Source organism: Calonectris borealis, chromosome 4 (assembly GCF_964195595.1).
Source record: "Calonectris borealis chromosome 4, bCalBor7.hap1.2, whole genome shotgun sequence".
NCBI classification, from domain to species: Eukaryota; Metazoa; Chordata; class Aves; order Procellariiformes; family Procellariidae; genus Calonectris; species Calonectris borealis.
Window position 1 is genome coordinate 25,437,015 of NC_134315.1, and position 17,733 is coordinate 25,454,747.

At 37.1% G+C, this 17,733-nt stretch overlaps 1 protein-coding gene across 1 annotated transcript in view; it reads right to left on the minus strand.

Annotated features, from left to right (window-relative positions):
• Positions 1-17,733, minus strand: part of ARAP2 (ArfGAP with RhoGAP domain, ankyrin repeat and PH domain 2) — a 126,663-nt gene that overhangs the window by 80,449 nt on the left and 28,481 nt on the right. The gene's annotated exons all lie outside the window — the stretch shown is intronic.

Consider the following 17,733-nt stretch of genomic DNA (forward strand, 5'->3'; position numbering starts at 1 on the left):
TGCACTAGTAACACTTGGGCTGGAATACTTGTTGGTTTCTTCAAACCAAGATTCATCTGAACACAGGAGTTCTAGAGCTGCTGCTTGTGTTCCTCAGCTTTTACTGGTTTAATAGTTATAGTTATAATCATGTCTTTGGATGCACGCTCTTTTATGAATCTAGTATTACTTCCACAATATATAAAGTTGATTTAAAAAAAAAAAAAACCACTCAGGAACACATCTCAGAAAAACCCAACAAAAAAACCCAACCACAATTATAAGTTTACCCTTACCCCTCACATAAAAGTTCTTGGAAATAAATCCCAAGTTTTATTTTAAAGGTTAACTAATTCTAATATTTTCACATTAAAAATATCAGTCCATATTTTTATCTCAGTTTTTCGCTGCAGGACCAAGGGATAACAGCAACAGCAGAGAAAAAGGAAAATTGCTGCCATGATTTCAAGAGAATATATTTCTACATACGCACACACACATGCATATACATACATACATAAATATATATTTGTAGCGTATTTTGAAGTACAGAAAGTACAGAAGTACAGAAATAGTACTGGCATATGCTGGCAGCATAGTGCTTTTGGAAATTGCTACATCAACTGAGTATTCTCACTGTTTCCTTCCTGTGAATTAAGAGATCATGGTCCCTTTGCTTTTTTGTCTTTGACCGTCACATCTTGAGGTCATGCAATATTTAAGGGTGTGTGCATGCACACACACATATATAATAAGGCCCCAATAATGGTAAGAGGTACCAGATAACACAACAAGAACAACATATTACATATAAACATATATATACACACACACATATGTATATGTATGTGTGTCTTTATATATGCACACATGCTTTTTTTTTTTAACATCCATCTTTCTTACCATCATACCACTAATTTACAAAAGGCCCATCCATATTTCTGACACTACTCTTGTCCTACTGCCCATACACAGAAGGTTCTTGACCTTTAATCACAGTATCTCTGATCAGAGTTCCAAAATATGACCTTACATGTTTCCTTGAATTTACCTTTGCTATTTATAATAGCTCTTTAGGTTTACTTTGGGGAAGCTAGCACGAAGTTTGTGACAATTAGTCTAAGACTTATTTCTGAAAGATCTGAGAATTCCCTTAACAATTTAACATGAGTTAGACTTTTCCTTCATTCTAGCCCCACAGCATTTGATTCTCTTCAACTAACCAAATTATTCCAGAGAGATTAAAAGCCAGTAACTAGAATCCTTCAGATAAAGCAATCATAGTTTCTCTCCTCTCCTTCTTAATTGGAGGTATATATTTCAGCCTTTCCAGCTAGTAAGGAAGGCTAATTTCTGCAACAGAAAGGTGGGAAAAATTTGTTTCCATATTAGTGAAAAATGAAGACATATTTATCTATTAGAGTTTGAGAAACAGTGACTAGTAATGCAGAAATTGCTTTGATGATATTAATTCTTCTCCACAAGTTTATACTGATTTCCTCTCCTTTTAAACTATACTTAGGATTAGCCTCCCCAGTTACCTTTCATCAGGCTTTTCAAATCTTCAGAGATTTACATCCCTCATCACAGCCTAAAATCTTTTAATATAGATTTTAGGTGATAGTTACGTATCATGGATTGGAATAAAAACCGCCATGAGTAAAGATGTGTACTCTCTCTCACAGTCTTCCTACTGAGGTCTCAAAATGAAACTGCAGTGAAGCATACAGTATATAACTACACACACACACAAAAGATGTTAAAAGTACATGAAGTTTGCCAACTGATGCCCTGATGAGCAAGGAGATACTAGAATCCAAGTTGTCTGTGCATATTAACTCTGTAGCTTCGTGCTCACCCCTTATGATATGCGAGGTAGTTACATCACCAGTTTTAAGTTCTTTACTCAGCTAAGCAAAATTCCTGCGTCCCGTAACAGAACCATTTGAAAATGATTCGAGCTATTATTGCACAACGTTTTGTAATGACAACCTGACATCCATAATTTTGGAGGTTAAAAAGAAGGAAGAGAGCAAAAGGAGAGAAGGGCCACTTAGATTAGCTCTAGTCAGGGCCACACAGTAGGCTTGTTTGCAGTGGAGTGTATTGGATACGCTACTGGAGCACATCCTGCTCCACATCATTACATTATAAAGAAATATAGTACATGTACTTTGAGATGGCTCTATGATGAAAGCCAACACATAAGAAGTGGGGACAACTAAGAGATTTGTTTCAAAAATGCATTCCTGACTAACGCTCTAAGGTAGTTACAACCTTAGATGTTACTTTTCATGTAAGTTACAAATCTTTCTATTCACTTACTACAGAAGTAATTCAGAATCCTCACTTCAGCAGCTATGTGTGTGTATTTTGCAGTATCAATACAATTTTAAATCACTTGATTATGCACCATCAGGCCCATGCCTTGCTTGTTGTATGGGATGGATCTAGGACACATGAAGATGAAAGCCCCCTTCCTGTATAGGCTGCAAAATACAAAAAAAGGAGGATCACGTAATTAAAGTGACTGAATACTATCCTGGAGAGTTAGCTCTTATCTTTGCCTTTGCCAATTTCTACTGAGTGTAAATCAAAAGCCTTAGCATACAGTCATTTCACTGTACATTTTTCATTTCCTAGTACCTGACTTTATGCTCTAGGGTTTGATTTGCAGAACTGCTGAGAAACTGGAACTTCAGCCGAGACCTATGAAAGCAGTATTTTGAGCAGGTATAGTCTGACAGAAAACTATTCCCTCCCAACCCCCCATAAAAGAGAAAACAGAAAATGCAAAATATATGGATATTTGAATCATTCATTCTGTTTCTCGGAACTGTGTGGTCATATGGAGGACGAAATCATGTTCCTTTACCTAACAGGAACTGATGAAAAATAAATTAATAAATTGTTCCTCAAATAGCCAAACACAGCAATTACTGATCATTTCCTCACAGAACACTCCTTTACTGGTGAAGGATTTTTTCTATAAAGCACTTTTCAACAGTGTGCAATAAAAAAGGCACAGGTTACTCCATGTAAAGAAGTAAACAATGCACTGAATGAGGTAGTGATCCTGTGGAAGAAAATAGCATATTAGAGTATCTACTGCACAATATTAAATTGTATAGATTTAATCGGATGAAATTAAGGTTTTAGAAATAAGCCCAGTTTTCCCATGTTCAGAGTGGGTGCACAAATCCCTACCTAACCCCAAGTAAGTTTTTACTCTAGATAGATGCTTGGCTTCAATCAAATTCAACATAATAGCAGCCACTGAATACCTCAGGCCTTAACAAGATTTAAGGAACCTAAGTCAGAGCAGAGGACATGGACTCTAAGTTTCCCCACTCCCCTCTCCAGTCCCAGAAGGAAAGGCTTTCGTGTATGGTCACAGTGAATTAAGACAACACAATAAAATCTGGAAAGAGATGTTCAAAGACAACAGCTACAAACAAATACATACATACATACATAAATTAAAAGACTCAATTTTTTAGTCCTCAAAAACAAAGCAAGAAGATGACAACAGAGAGGAGAGGAGAAGTTATAATTCCAAATATTCACAAGTTTCTCACTTCTGCAGAAACATGCTGAAGGGGGAAAGAAAAAAAAAAAAATTCCATGCTGTAACCATGCCCTGCCATTACAAATAATTTGTATGCATGCCATTTAGTGATGGTCCAATAACCTTTTCATTATTTCTGAAACAATTTATGTGAGCTGTTGCATCAATGTAAGGAACTGAATTCTACATAAATTTGTACATTTTAACACAAAGCAATTTAAAGCTATTACTAGAAAGTAGAGTTCATGACTTAGAGGTACCATAGTCACTTGCATTGCTGCTTTAGAAAAATACTGAAAAGACTGAATTCTTCAACTATTCTACAATTCAGAGTTCAGCTAAGGTACAGAAAGTGTGATTCAGACCATACTCCATTCTGCATGCACATGCTTTCTTTTTCTTGTCACGCAACATACTAGGAAAGCAACAGTCTCACATCTGAGGAACACAAGACAGAACCAAGCATCAAAAGCAAGCTGGTAACACTGCATACAAAACCTGCCTTGCTATCTTCCCAAATACCCTGACAGATATCAAGCAAGAGAGACAAAACTGCTCTCTTTGTTGCCAACCCCACTCCCCCACATAAAAGGCATGTGCAGACAAAGCTCCAATTTGAACAATTATGGTAACCCCCTTCCAGCAGGGCTCCTCTGCAGCATGAAGCTCATTCAGAAATCAGCACCACATTAGGTAGAGAGGCTGAAGCCACTGCAGCCTGCCTGGGCTATGATCTTTTACTTTTGCTGCTTCATGAAACATCATGAGATGACATAAAGATAGTGCAGCTAAATAAAACATAAATAAAATTCAAACCCTGCCGTGAGGAAGTACAGTCCATATTCAAGGCTTTCACCTTTAGTCTTATTCCAATGGCCATTTATAACATTGCCTTGTATTAAGAGAGACAATCACATTCCTTAAGATGCACAACCCCTAACACATGGAAATTCATTCCATTTCAGATTTCATTTCTTGCTACTCACTTCACACATTTTTCAGCCCAAAGGGATGCCAGTTTAACATATGCAAAACCTATCATTACCTGGAAATTCCTCGATTTTCCTCTCTCTTATTGTTTGACCCCTTCGACCTGCCTATGATTTTTTTTTTTCCATTTAGCTGAAACAGGTATCCCTATAGCCACCGTCTCAAACTCACACATAGTTTTAAACACTTCCCCTGTAACGAGCATCCAGAGCACCTCTTGTTGATACAGGGCATTTTTAAACATAGCTATTACTATTAATATTTTAAGTAGCTATCTGGACTCTTCTCTGGAAGTGCTTCACAACTGGAAACCTTCTTGGAAGATTTATCAAGACTGTTCTCTGGAGACAAGAAGGACCTGTGTATTTTAAAAGTACCACATACAATTATGGTTTTCTGAATTCACACTTTACCCTTGCTGAAGCTTTACATACACACCGAAGAACTTATTATGTATTCATAGTCCAGACAAACTGCTAACAAAGTGTTTGAACTCCTAAAGGAAAGACAGATCGTGAACGTTTTTGTGATATTTTAAAATCTAGAACAGTGATCATGCAAAATTGATGAACCTCTTTATAGACCTTTTTGCACAGTTGTCACTGGAAAATAGAGAAAACTGGTACAATATCCCCCCTGGCAAAGATCCCCTAATGAACCAAGAAAATCTCCAAATAATGGAGTTCCTGTTTTCCTCCAAATTTGCCTGTGGAGATAAACAAATATGACATCGCCCAGTAAAAAGTATCACTGACCAAGCCAGTGCTTTTACTTATTGACTGCAAACAGAAAGGTGCTAAGACAACTAGTCCCCACTGTATACATAAAAACCTTTTATTTACTACCTCCTACTTTAGTGAAATAAAATTTAATTCTGTGACATCATATTTCACAAGTAAAAATAATTCATAATTTCTCCTTCAATAAGTACTAGCAAAAGTAACATTTCCTGATGGAGAAAGTTTTCCAAAGCTTTTTTTACTCATTAATCTAATCTCCAAGTAATCGGCAAAATTCAAAATCTTTACAAAGGACAATTAATTTAAAAAAAAAAAAATTTAAAAATGCTGATGTTAATAAAACTAACAGATCAGATTTCTGATCCTATCAAACTGAACGGCCCTTCTAAGATGATACAAATTGCAATAAAATACACAAAAATACCTTATTAGGAGTATTTTAATGAAATATGGAGAGCTATGGATTGCACTAACAGTACTTTTTCCACCCAGGGAGATTTTAGACACCTGCTGCTCAGAGAGCCATGAAGAGAAAAGTTGCACTTTAACAAGTGACATTATGATCTTTAATTTAAGAGAAAAAAAAATACACTAAAGAAAGTATAGACCCACACAAAAGCTTTTGGCCAGATGGTATAAATTCTCATTTGTTTAAGAAATATTCACCCTAGCAGAAAGGAGACATTAAACCCCACCAAATTTCAGATTTGCTTAAAATTTGAAACTCAGAAACTTTTGAAATATCTGAACCAAAATAGCAAAATAATTTTTTTTCTTACGAAAGATATAAATACATATTTAGTAGAAAAACTGTATTTTGAGTGTGAGTGTGCATGCACATATACTTTGAAGAACATGCCTTAGACTCCATGGAGGTACAGGCAGGCATTTTCTAGAAGCCAGTGTAAAGCAGCAACTTCCCACTGACGCCTAGAATCAGAAACCTAAGGAGACCAAACTATGATTTGTGAATTCTTCCCATTTCTGCAATATTTATTCTAGAACAGTGAAGGGACAGCAGCACCAACAGTTCTTCTGCGCCTGGACCAAGAGATGGCTGATGCCATGACAACATCAACATTGCACAGTGGCTCTTGATAAGCAGGAATCTTTCCTAACCCAGTCAGTCATTTCAGCATTTTATTTCCTGGGATGACATTCTCCTTGCATTTAGTTCAATCAAAAACAGAGTGGGGGGTTTTGGGGCTTTTGTTTGGGTTTTTTTTGGTTTTGTTTTTAAAGAAAATAGTTTCTTCTGCTGGCTTTAGATTCACAGATGCTAATTTGTCTTTATGAGACAAACAAAGATGAAAATAGCTGATGAATGCACTGAGAGTATTTTGATTTTTCGTAAAGCAAGATTACTAATGGACACACATACAGCTACTCTTCAGCAGCTATTCACTTTCATATTTGCCTAGGCTTTTTGTCATGAAGGTAATGATTCCACATAAAGAAAACACTGTTAGTATACAAGTAAATATGTAAAAGAGTTTCACAAATCAATGCAGTTTACAAATAAGCAATCTACTTTTCACTACTTAAATACTGAAATAGCTAGCGTATTAAATGCTTATAGTTTACTGAACTCCTAGTGAATCCATCGTAAATAAGTTTTACTATCAGTTCATATAAAAGCCATTGCCATCTGATTTTAGTGACTTTTTTTATTTTGATTTTACAGTGTTTCAAGTTAAGAAGGGCAACCATCACAGCTACACAATTTAACCAAAGCCATTCACAACTCAAATAAACAGTAACCCCATACAATTACAGAGAAGCTATTCAAATACTTTTATTATAGTCAAAACTAAAACACAGAACCAGCTCTAAAACATCTGCACTATACTCATGTTTCAGGACTGGGTCTAGAATTAATATAGCCTTACTGAACCAAAACACCTCTGTCTTAATTAATGTAACAGCCTAAATTTTTATGAATATCAGTCTTAAAAAACTCAAATTATGAGCTAGAAGGACATTATGTAAAAATCAAGTAAATTCAAGCTTGCAATGAAACTGTTTTCTGCTAACGAGAGGCAAAGGCTAACACTGAACAGAAAAATACAAACTGTACAAACTCGGAGCAACGATACTCAAAAGAAAATACTATGACAAATTAAAAGTTAAAAAAAAAACAAAACAAAACAAAAAAACCAACCCTTTAAAAAACCCACAACATACTCCTTTCAAATAACCTTCATGCTCTGTGCTACTAACTAGAGAGAGGGCTAGTTGGTAGAAAGAACACTAAAAATTACATGATCTTTAATAAGGTATCTCCATTTACCACTTCTACATTTATCTTCTGTTTGTTTCACTGACCTTCCCGTTGTCACACAATGAACAATACAGGAAAGTCTTGTAGGACCCAGAATAAGCTACAGACACATGGCTCCCTTACAGTGTAATGATTCCACCTGTCTCCTGCATTCTTTTCATTTCTCAGGTCTCTCACTCCCACCCACCTCCCTACACAAGGAAGAAATAAATCTTGCTCATCTGAATTTAACAAGAGACTGAAAAAGCAAAACTTGCCATCAGCAATGTTAACTCTGTTTCAGAGCACGTTCTTAGGGTGGGGCAACGGGGGTTGATCACTATTTAAACTGTTACTCTAAAACCATTAATAAACTCTGAGTAACATAGCAAATAGAAGCTTAACCTTCACATTTTGCAAGTTTACAAATTTGTTTCCTCAATGTTCTATTAGAACAGCTTTCAAAATCATGCAATAATAAAAAATAAAAATTATTTTGAAACATACACATATTACTATGTTCAGATAAGCCAAGATGCCTTACAAATCAGAGATTAGTAAAGAACAGCACCTACAGTAGCAATTTGTTCATGGAAAGAGACAAAAGTGAAGCACTGATTTCCAGGCTGATCTAACATCATCACCTAGAACCAGCAAACTGAACCCACTTCATGTCATGGTGAAGCACAGCTATGAAAAAGCTGTTCTGGCTCATAACTGAAGGTATGCAGGTGCACCTCATCACACAAAGTTGCACCAAAATTGCAAAGGCTCAATCAAGATAACACTGCAAAAGAGAATCTCACAAACAGTAAAATAGAACTAGAATTAGAATTATGAAATTGGCCCATTTCAGGATATTCAGAAACCCAGCAGCAGCATTTTGTACCAATTGCGGGTGAGGAGGCTTGTAACATGCTACAATGATTTTTGAGAACAGAAAATCTTCCAAAAAATCCTTCTATATTAGCAAGGATGGGCAGCTGCAATCTGCAAACACACTGAAGTTAGAAGGAGGTAGATTTTCCCAGCATGATCATGCCATTTAAGAAACTAGGACGAACAAGAATTCAAGAATGAAACAAAAAACTGGACTAAAATGAAACACGGGCAACTCTAATGGCAAAGCTCCAGCTGACATTCAGAGAGCTGGAGATTCACCCCAGGTATCTGTGTTTACATCCTACAAGAAACAGCTTTTGTTAAACTGCCTTGTATATACTGAAAATGCATCTTTAACTTTTCCATTTAGAAGGACAAGCAGTTAGAAAAAAATCTGCACAGGCCTCCTAAGATTAATTTAAAAATACATCTGCATGCGGTGTAGGAGAAAGAAATTTAGGATGAAAGACCTGCACAATTAGCAGTCCTGAACAGCCAGCACCACAGAATCATGCAGAACTGTGATGAGATAACATCATCTGGGTTTGTACCTACAGTGCACTCTATTAACCTTTATTTTTTCTTCTCCCTTTAAAATTCCAGTACAGCTCCACATGCATATATTAAGAGATACATTTCTGATATTCCATACCTCATCAATGAGAGAAGGATGAAGAAACAGAGCCTCTGAAACAGAGCTTGTGTAGATGTAACCCTTTTATTTCCGCATTAGTATTTATTGGTGCGAACACCATAAAGACACACAAGTTTCACATCTAAACTGCTAGTTGTACACATTTACCGTAACCAAGTGCAAATACCTAAGATCAACCTCAAATCAGACTTCTTAGTTTTACCAACTGCACATTGTCATTAAATAAAACAGAAGAGGAAACAAGTTATGCATCATCCTGTTTTAGCTGTAGAAGGAAAGTGAGAAACCTGTAAATACCTAACACACAGGAATGATTACAGAGCACACAGAAAACACACAGAGAAACAGCTGATGTATTTATTCAGGGTGAAATAAGCCCTTTCTAGAAAAGTCACATAAAAATGGCAGGTATTTCTGCTGTGTGGTTGGTTTGTTTGAAACAAAGTAAGACAAAAGATGCTAGAACCCCCCTCGCTTCTCTTTGTGAAAAAAGAAGTGCAAGGTGAAACAAACCAACCTGGAAGTCAGAATCCATCTCCTACCCAGGCATCAGTGATGACCAGTCAGCACTGTTTCCTTCTCTTCTTATGGCTACTCAGGACTAATGAATTTTGCCTTGATCAGTTTCTCAACTTTGGTTATGACCCCCATCTCCCGGCTCATCAGTTTTCTTGCAGCCCAGTAAATTGGCAGCTGCTCAGTTCCTTCAGGGGAGAGAGGCGAGAGTCAATTGTCATAATGGGCTGCAATTACTCCTGTGTTGCAGGAACTGAGCTGCTGTTGCTGACTGCTGTCTTTTTATCTGCCTTTGAACTTCTTTATGACCCCATGGCAAGGAATTACAACCCTCGGCTGGAAAAAACATCACACCTCTCATCATCACACAACATCCTGCAGAGCCTCTCACACAAGTGCCAGACAGGCTGATTGTGGAACAGGAAGCAGTATACAAAGCCGTACTAATTATACTAATGCAGCCACGCTGCTTCAAGACCTTTTTCAAACCTCACTCCGGTATCTCTAACACAGCTCTGCATACTGGATTTAAGACTGTAGACATGTATAAATGTGGACAAATGCAGTATAGTGGATATAGATTCCTCTCTACCTAGATGCAGAGTATAGAAACTTGGACAATTTGAAAACATTGGATGGTACAAGACAGAGACAATAATTTCGCCATAATCAAAATGGAGTCATATCCAATGGACAGCAGTAGTTTTTTTTTTAATAGCCTAACTCACCTCAAAGAAATGGACAGAAGCTGTAATATTCAATTAAATATTAGATATAAGAATCCCCAAAATGATTGGCAAAGTCAGTAACTAAAGTATTTATCTTCATGAGTAAAATACACTCATCAGCCATTGCATTCTTTGGCTCAACGTTTTTTTGAAGTAACTTTTATTGGAAATACTGCAGAAGTAGAATCATAGAATCATTTAGGTTGGAAAAGACCTTTAAGATCATCAAGTCCAACCATTAACCTAACACTGCCAAGTCCACCACTAAACCATGTTCCTAAGGCCCACATCTACACGTCTTTTAAATACCTCCAGGGATGGTGACTCCACCATTTCCCTGGGCAGCCTATTCCAAGGCTTGACAACCCTTTTGGTCAAGAATTTTTTCCTAATATCCGATCTAAATCTCCACTGGCACAACTTGAGTCTGTTTCCTCTCATCCTAAAGTACAACATAAAGGTCCCCAAAAGAAAAAAAAAAAAAACCCAACCAAAGAAAAGTTGTTTGAAATCCTCAAAACATACTAATGTCACTAGGCATCACTTAAAAAAGAAACAAGATTATTCCCACTTTTTATTTCCTGAATCATTGCTTTCCATCTTCCCTGTTATTAAGCTGAATATTTTCCTTCTCAACCACTGCCCAGGCCTGTTCACATGGTCCTCCAGCTGCCCCACTGCCAATTGATTTGGCAACCTTCCACCTTAAGTGAAGGTGACAAAGCTTCATTTTTGCCACAATTCAGTGCATGTAACATTTTTCAAACGTTTCTTTAAAAGTGTTAGATATCAATCAATCATTCTGGTAGATCTCAGGGCATGGGGGCGGGGAGATGTCTGACCCACATGCTGAGATGCAAATAACTTTTGAGTGAAGTTTTCTGGAAATATCTGTAAGATACTTATTTTTAATGAATGAGTTTTAAAACATGCCATCTATAACAAGATATTATTTCACATGCAAAATATTTAAGAGGGAGAATTTCATCTAATAACAATGGCATTGAAGTGTTTCATGAGGCAATAATTCAGTTTGAGTTGATTAAGTTCGAATTTGTTGGCCTAGCAATTTATTAACCAGGGACAGAAATTATTGCTGAGAAAGCACACTGGGGTATTCCCCACATTCTTACTATGCTGTAAATCATGAATTCCCTTCCTCTTGCAATTATTTAGAATAAAATTTATAGATATAAGATAGTGGAGTAAAGAAAATAATGCTTTGTTATTATCTGAACCATGCCATACTGCTCCAAACAACTTGAAGAAACCAGCACAAATGGAAAAACAACTTATTTAAGGTCCAAAAGATTAAAATGTCACTTAAGCTACAATGATATTAAAGTTCTTAGTATTTTAAGGATCATCTTTATAATGCTTGTTTTAAATCATCCATTTTTCATAACTGATGAAAACTCAAATGGCCTAATTAATTTAGTAGTCCAATAACAACGCCAACCTGCTCTCTCTCCACTGCCAGCAAAGATACTGCTCTCATTTTCAGTGCACATTGTGCAGACAATAACAGTTCTGGGGCACGTGTCCACTATTTGATTAATTGTTTGTAACAAAAAAAGGTGGGGGGTGAAATAGTATGGAGGAAAAAAAAAGGTGGGGGATGACTACAAATTGTGGGCATCTTAAAATTCCAATGGTCCTTATTCTGATGAACTCCAATAGGGATTGAAGTGAGACCACCCAATCCTGACAATCATCATCAAGTAACAACAGAAATCCATGAATGCCAAAACAGTTTTCTTCATGAACACTGTGCTTTCCCTGCTTGTTCAGCTGCTGCAAGCTAAATGCATTATGATCAATCATCTGATTTTAAGTGCTTGGGGTTCTAGACATTACAGTGTCAGTTACAAGGCACATTAATGAATTGCAGGCACACTCTTTGGTCTCCTGCTGGTGCATGCTAATCCACTCTATTTAGTATTGCAACCAAGGAGAACATTTTAATTATCATAATGTGACTGCCAGTGCTCATCTGATCATACTCATCATAGATTGAGAAAATCCCAAGGTCTTCAAGAATATTGCTTTTCCAATTCAGACTGGAAAAAAGAATAGTCTCACCTCTCTGTTAAAGTTTAGTTTTCACAGAATGATATCCATACAACTTTGTCCATTATCATATAGGCAATGTACCAAAAGTATCCTTTTGTGACATTACTTGTCTGAGCTCTGCCACACCAATTAACTCAAGATTAAATTCAGAAACTGAATTTTATTTAATTGAGTTCTAACAGATTTCAAAAATGGCAAGTCTGTAACAGAAGATATATGCTAAATAATTAAAAATTTGCAATGGCGTATCATGCTATTTTTAACTAATTAGGACATGGAATTCACATACACTATCATAACATATGTTTGTACCTATCTTAGGTTTGTGGAATGAACACTTCAGTGAGGATATGTTGTCTACACTGCCTCAGAAATACTCTGCTCTCCACTGTTGTAACAGCTTTGTAACTTTACATAAATATTAATATATTTCAGCTATACTAATTAGTTTAATACCTGAAATAAAGGATGCAGGCTGAGGGAAAAAAAAAGTAATCAGTGTTGCCACTGGTATGTTTAGAGCTACTTCAAAGCTACTTCTGTCCCAAACATGGCAAATGCATAGAAGTAACAGATGGATAGGAAAAACGTGTTTTACATTGCCCTCAATTTAAAGGAGAAAAAGCAAACCAAAGCTACAAAGTAGTTCTTCAGCATGTCTCCTACAAGAACCGACTGATATGTTTACTATTAAACAGGAATCAACTAGGAGCAAAATAACATTCTAGATGCATTTAATTCCATAGTATATTGAGCTATTGAAAGAAGAGAGATCTAACTACCCTTAAAAAATACTTTTTCTTCAGTTTCATTGCCATCTCAATCCTTCTTGTTCCACACACAAAAAAAGAAAGCACTCCATTATCTAAGGGTACATATACATATATATACACACGTACACTGATTATACAATCATTCAGGTTCACTGAATGCAGAAATAACTTGTTCATGTGATTTAAAATAAATAAATAAATGCAGACCTGGTCTACCATTATAAATGAAAGTACACATAGTGATGCCCTGCTTCCTATATTTAGGGCTTTTGATCCAATAGATTATTTTACCATGGGATTTGAAGCAAGCTAGAAATTCTTAAATGCAAGTAACAGGAATAGTGATGGATAATGCTCTCAGGTAATTCCAAAACTCTTAGAGGAAAACGGATTTCCCCGAAACTGCATTAATAGTGTTAAAACCTTATGAGAAGTAGATCTAAAACCTTCGTCAATTGTTTACGCATGTGCTGTGCCACTCTGTAAAATCTTTTTTCTTCATAATAGTCAAACAAATCCTACTTTTCTTCACTGCTAATTTTTACATGATCAAGGTAGTTGGCTGTATAAGTACCAGTCATCCAGAAAGCTCAGCTGTTATCATTACAAATAACAGCTTAACACAACAAAATCTCCAACAGGAGATGTGTTCTTGGAGCAGGCGGTGGGGGCGGGGATAGAGAACAGGGGGAACCTAGGGACACAGACAACACTGTTTCTTGTTTCCTCATTCTCAAGTATTCCACCTTCCACTGCCCCACCCCAGTGCATGTCAGGCACTTCTCTCTCCTCTCACTTACCACCTATCAACCATCTGAAAGGTCTTCCCATTCCTTCTCCCGCTTTCTTTCCTTGCCTTTAATCCCCCACCTCTTTCCCTAGCTTCCTTTCCAAAACTGTCAGTTGCTTTGCTCAGGGTTCCTCATTAGATCTCAAAATCTTTAAGCAACTATTTTTCTTTCTACTCAATTTACATTCAACTCCTCTCCCCAACTCTTCTTTCATATTGCTGTTGCCATCACCTTGGACTCATTTCGTATTTACCAGTATTATCATGATGATACAACAAAGACTCTAAATACATTAAAAAGACTTTCTCATGCTGCTTTAGCATGACAAACAATCATTACTACTCATCTTCAGGACTTCATTTAACTACTCTTCTCTGTTCACCTTCCATTGTTAGACACTTTCTACTGTACTTAATAGATCCTTTACTCAATTTTTTTTAAGGGTTTCTCTTCCTCATCCATCATGTTCATGAATGTTAATCAGGATTGTATTTTCTCCAGGGCAAAACAGAACATTTCCTAATGAACAATCCCTTGCAGAGGATCATTATAAATTCCCATTGCTTTGCCATTGCTTTTCCCATTTCATTGTAATGATCAATTCCCATTGATCATTATAAATTACTAAAAAGTCACAAACTTTTAAGACTGCTCCTGAGCCTCAACCACATTGATTCTGAAATACAGAGACATCGAATGGTTTGGGTTGGAAGGGACCTTTAAAGATCATCTAGTCCAACCCCCCTGCGTGGACAGGGACATCTTTCACTAGATGAGGTTGCTCAAAGCACTCCCCTTTAAGCCTGTGTCTCTTAACAGAGATAAGAGCGTATCTCTGTTCTTACGCACACAGAGATACATGAACGCATCCCTTCCGCTTCCCTCCGCTGATTCTCACATAACTTCCTCTCTTTCAGAATGTCAAGCTCAAGCATCATCTTTGACTTGTCCTTCCACCTATCTTCTTACCGGTTCTCTACATTATCATATCCTTTGCCATATTCTACTTGTTTAATATAATTTCCTGTAACACATCTTTTGATGTTGTCCAGTTTTGCTTTAAATGCACCATTAGCATTAGAGAGGAAATGAAAATTACTAGGCACTCTCTTAGTGGTTCACTCAACATCAATAAACGTTTCCATCTGCCACAGAGCAAATCATTTCAATCTTTGACAAAACAAAAACCCCTCTGAAATCAGTAAGAGCATCGAGCCAAAATGAAACAAGAGGTTTTCAATAAGAAATGGATATTATTTCTTGTACATAACAGAGAAAATACTCATCACTATTCAAGCTATAACTTGGAGTCATGCATGAAGGAAAAAAAGTCACAAATAATTATGGCACACAGCCATAGCTACCATTTCCCAGTCTTTATATTTGGCAAAGTTTCCTCAAATATCCCAGGTAAATACATCTATTTCAGAACCACTCAAGGCAGTAACAAAGAGGATCTTGAATTCTTTTTATCAAAGCCAAATTCTAGTGCAAACACTATGAGACCTCAGCCCTCCCTGACTTTAAATACCGGTGAATCTTAAACACACCCTAACGAAGGGGGTATATTCTAGCAGACCAGGCAAGCATCTGTCAGAGCCCTTCTGATGGTCACAGAGAGGAGGTTATCGCTGGCACCACCACAGCAGACTGACATTTCAAGCCAATGTTTGAGCTGTCTTGAAGGATCAGATGACATGTTTTTACTTAAGCACGAATGATTTTGAAATAGAAATGGCAATTTCAGCAAGTTGCAGGTTGAACAAATTGATTCTGTACGATCTATTTTTCACTTTTGCTCCAGAGAGGAAGTTTAAGAAATTCACACTACAGAGTCAAAGAAATTGATGGTTTCATACTAGCACTATATCACTGCCAGAAGCTCAAGCTAAACCAATCACTTTTTAACTAGAAATGGGCCTGAGACATGATGTTCTGATCCCAGTCTGAACTTCACAAAGTTCACGGTGGTTATGTTAGGATTTGGCATTTGGTTTACAATCTTCTCCACTTTTAACAATGAAGAAAAATCTTTTAAAGTAACAGTGGACTCTCCTCTATCAAGTTTAATTGAAATCAATAAATCAGCTTGATCCGATCTCATTTCAACATTGTAAGAAGTCTAAATAGGTGTCTTTTAGCACTGCAGTTATAATAAACCCCTCTAAGTCTCTCTGGGAGTCGTTCTAGTATGGATGTGAATTCCAATATGAACAGGATTCGAGGACATCCCTGGACATATTTGCCTGGTAATTACTGGCTAAAGCACAAACTTGAGATAGGGAAAGATATTTAGAACAACAGAGCCCTCTAATGGATTAATGCTCTATTACTGGGTTTTTCTTCAGTGCTGCAGTAAAAATAATTTGGTTTTCAACTTGAAAATAAAACACAAGAGAGAAGAATTACAGACTATGAAAGCTTAAAGATATAATCTATTTCTTCTGATTCCCAAATAGCCAGAAATTGCATAAAGAAAGAGACATTTGTTCAAACAAAAAAAAAATCTCTCAGGAATATTTGATATTTTTGGCTTTAAGTAAATAAGCTTTGGGAAGAAGCTGGTTTTGCACCATTGTTTGCAATTTTCATACACACAGAAGGAGCTAACAGGCTGGCAGCATGTCTAACCTTCATTCTGTTTCAGGGCTTGATTTTGGTTTGCCTTCTGCTGCACTGCAGTCAGTGATCTCTGCAGAGCATCCATATAGTAGAAGGGAATAAACATCTAGTAGAAAGGCTGTATAAGGGTGTGCTTTTATGATCAGCTAAAGCAAATCTGAAATCAGTGATGTTTGAAAGGGCAGAGCTGATACAACTTACCAAACAGCCGCACAAGCAATAGATCCAACACACACGTGCACATAGAAAATAGTAATTTAAAAAAAAAAATCTGTGAGAAAGGATACTGATTGGGGGGGGGGAGGGGAGGGGGACAGGATGACAGTCTTAGATTAGCTTAGGTAGTCATAATCTGCACCCTGAAAATGTGTAACAGAGCAACCAAGAACCCTTCAACAGTGAATGGCTCTGGAACAGTTTTCTAACATAACAGTGCCAGAAAATCTGACTCAGCGCAGTGGGCAGAACTGGGAATGCCCCATATCAACAGAGAAAGATCAAGGGACTACTTGAAGCAAGAAAGATGCTCCCAACAGTTATACACAGTCAGAGTAAGAAAGTAGGAAGAAAGCAAAAATTGGATGCCTGGTACTGAGACTCTCAAGAGAGACACAGCTAGTTTCAAATGACCTATCACTTTGGAAGAGAAATCCCTCCACAAGTCTGTATATCTCATTGAAGTACCACATTTCTCCCTTAATGAAGCAGCTCAGAACATCCACAAGGGCGCACTCAAAAGTATTCAGGGGCATAGGGTGGATACAGTATTGATCCCAAAACCTCATTACAATGAACATCCACAGAGAGAGGACTCTCATTGATGAGAATGCATTCCAGGGATTCCCACTGATGAAATACCTGGAAACACCATGACGGAACAGTAACATTGAGCACTGCAGCACAGTGCTTCCACAGCCAGAGACTGTAAAGCAACTTGGTAGACTTCATTCTTTCTACTGGAATGATGTAAGAGAACCTCAGTGAAGTACAGGGTTTCAGGGTGGGGAGGTGGCGTTTGCATTTTGGTTTTGTTCCTCCTCAAAGACCTTTAGCTGCAGACTTTACTGAAACAAACAAACTAACTGGCAAGCTACCTATTCATTACAATAATCAAGACTGAGGATTTCAGTATAGCTAGAGTACTGTGCTCAACTAT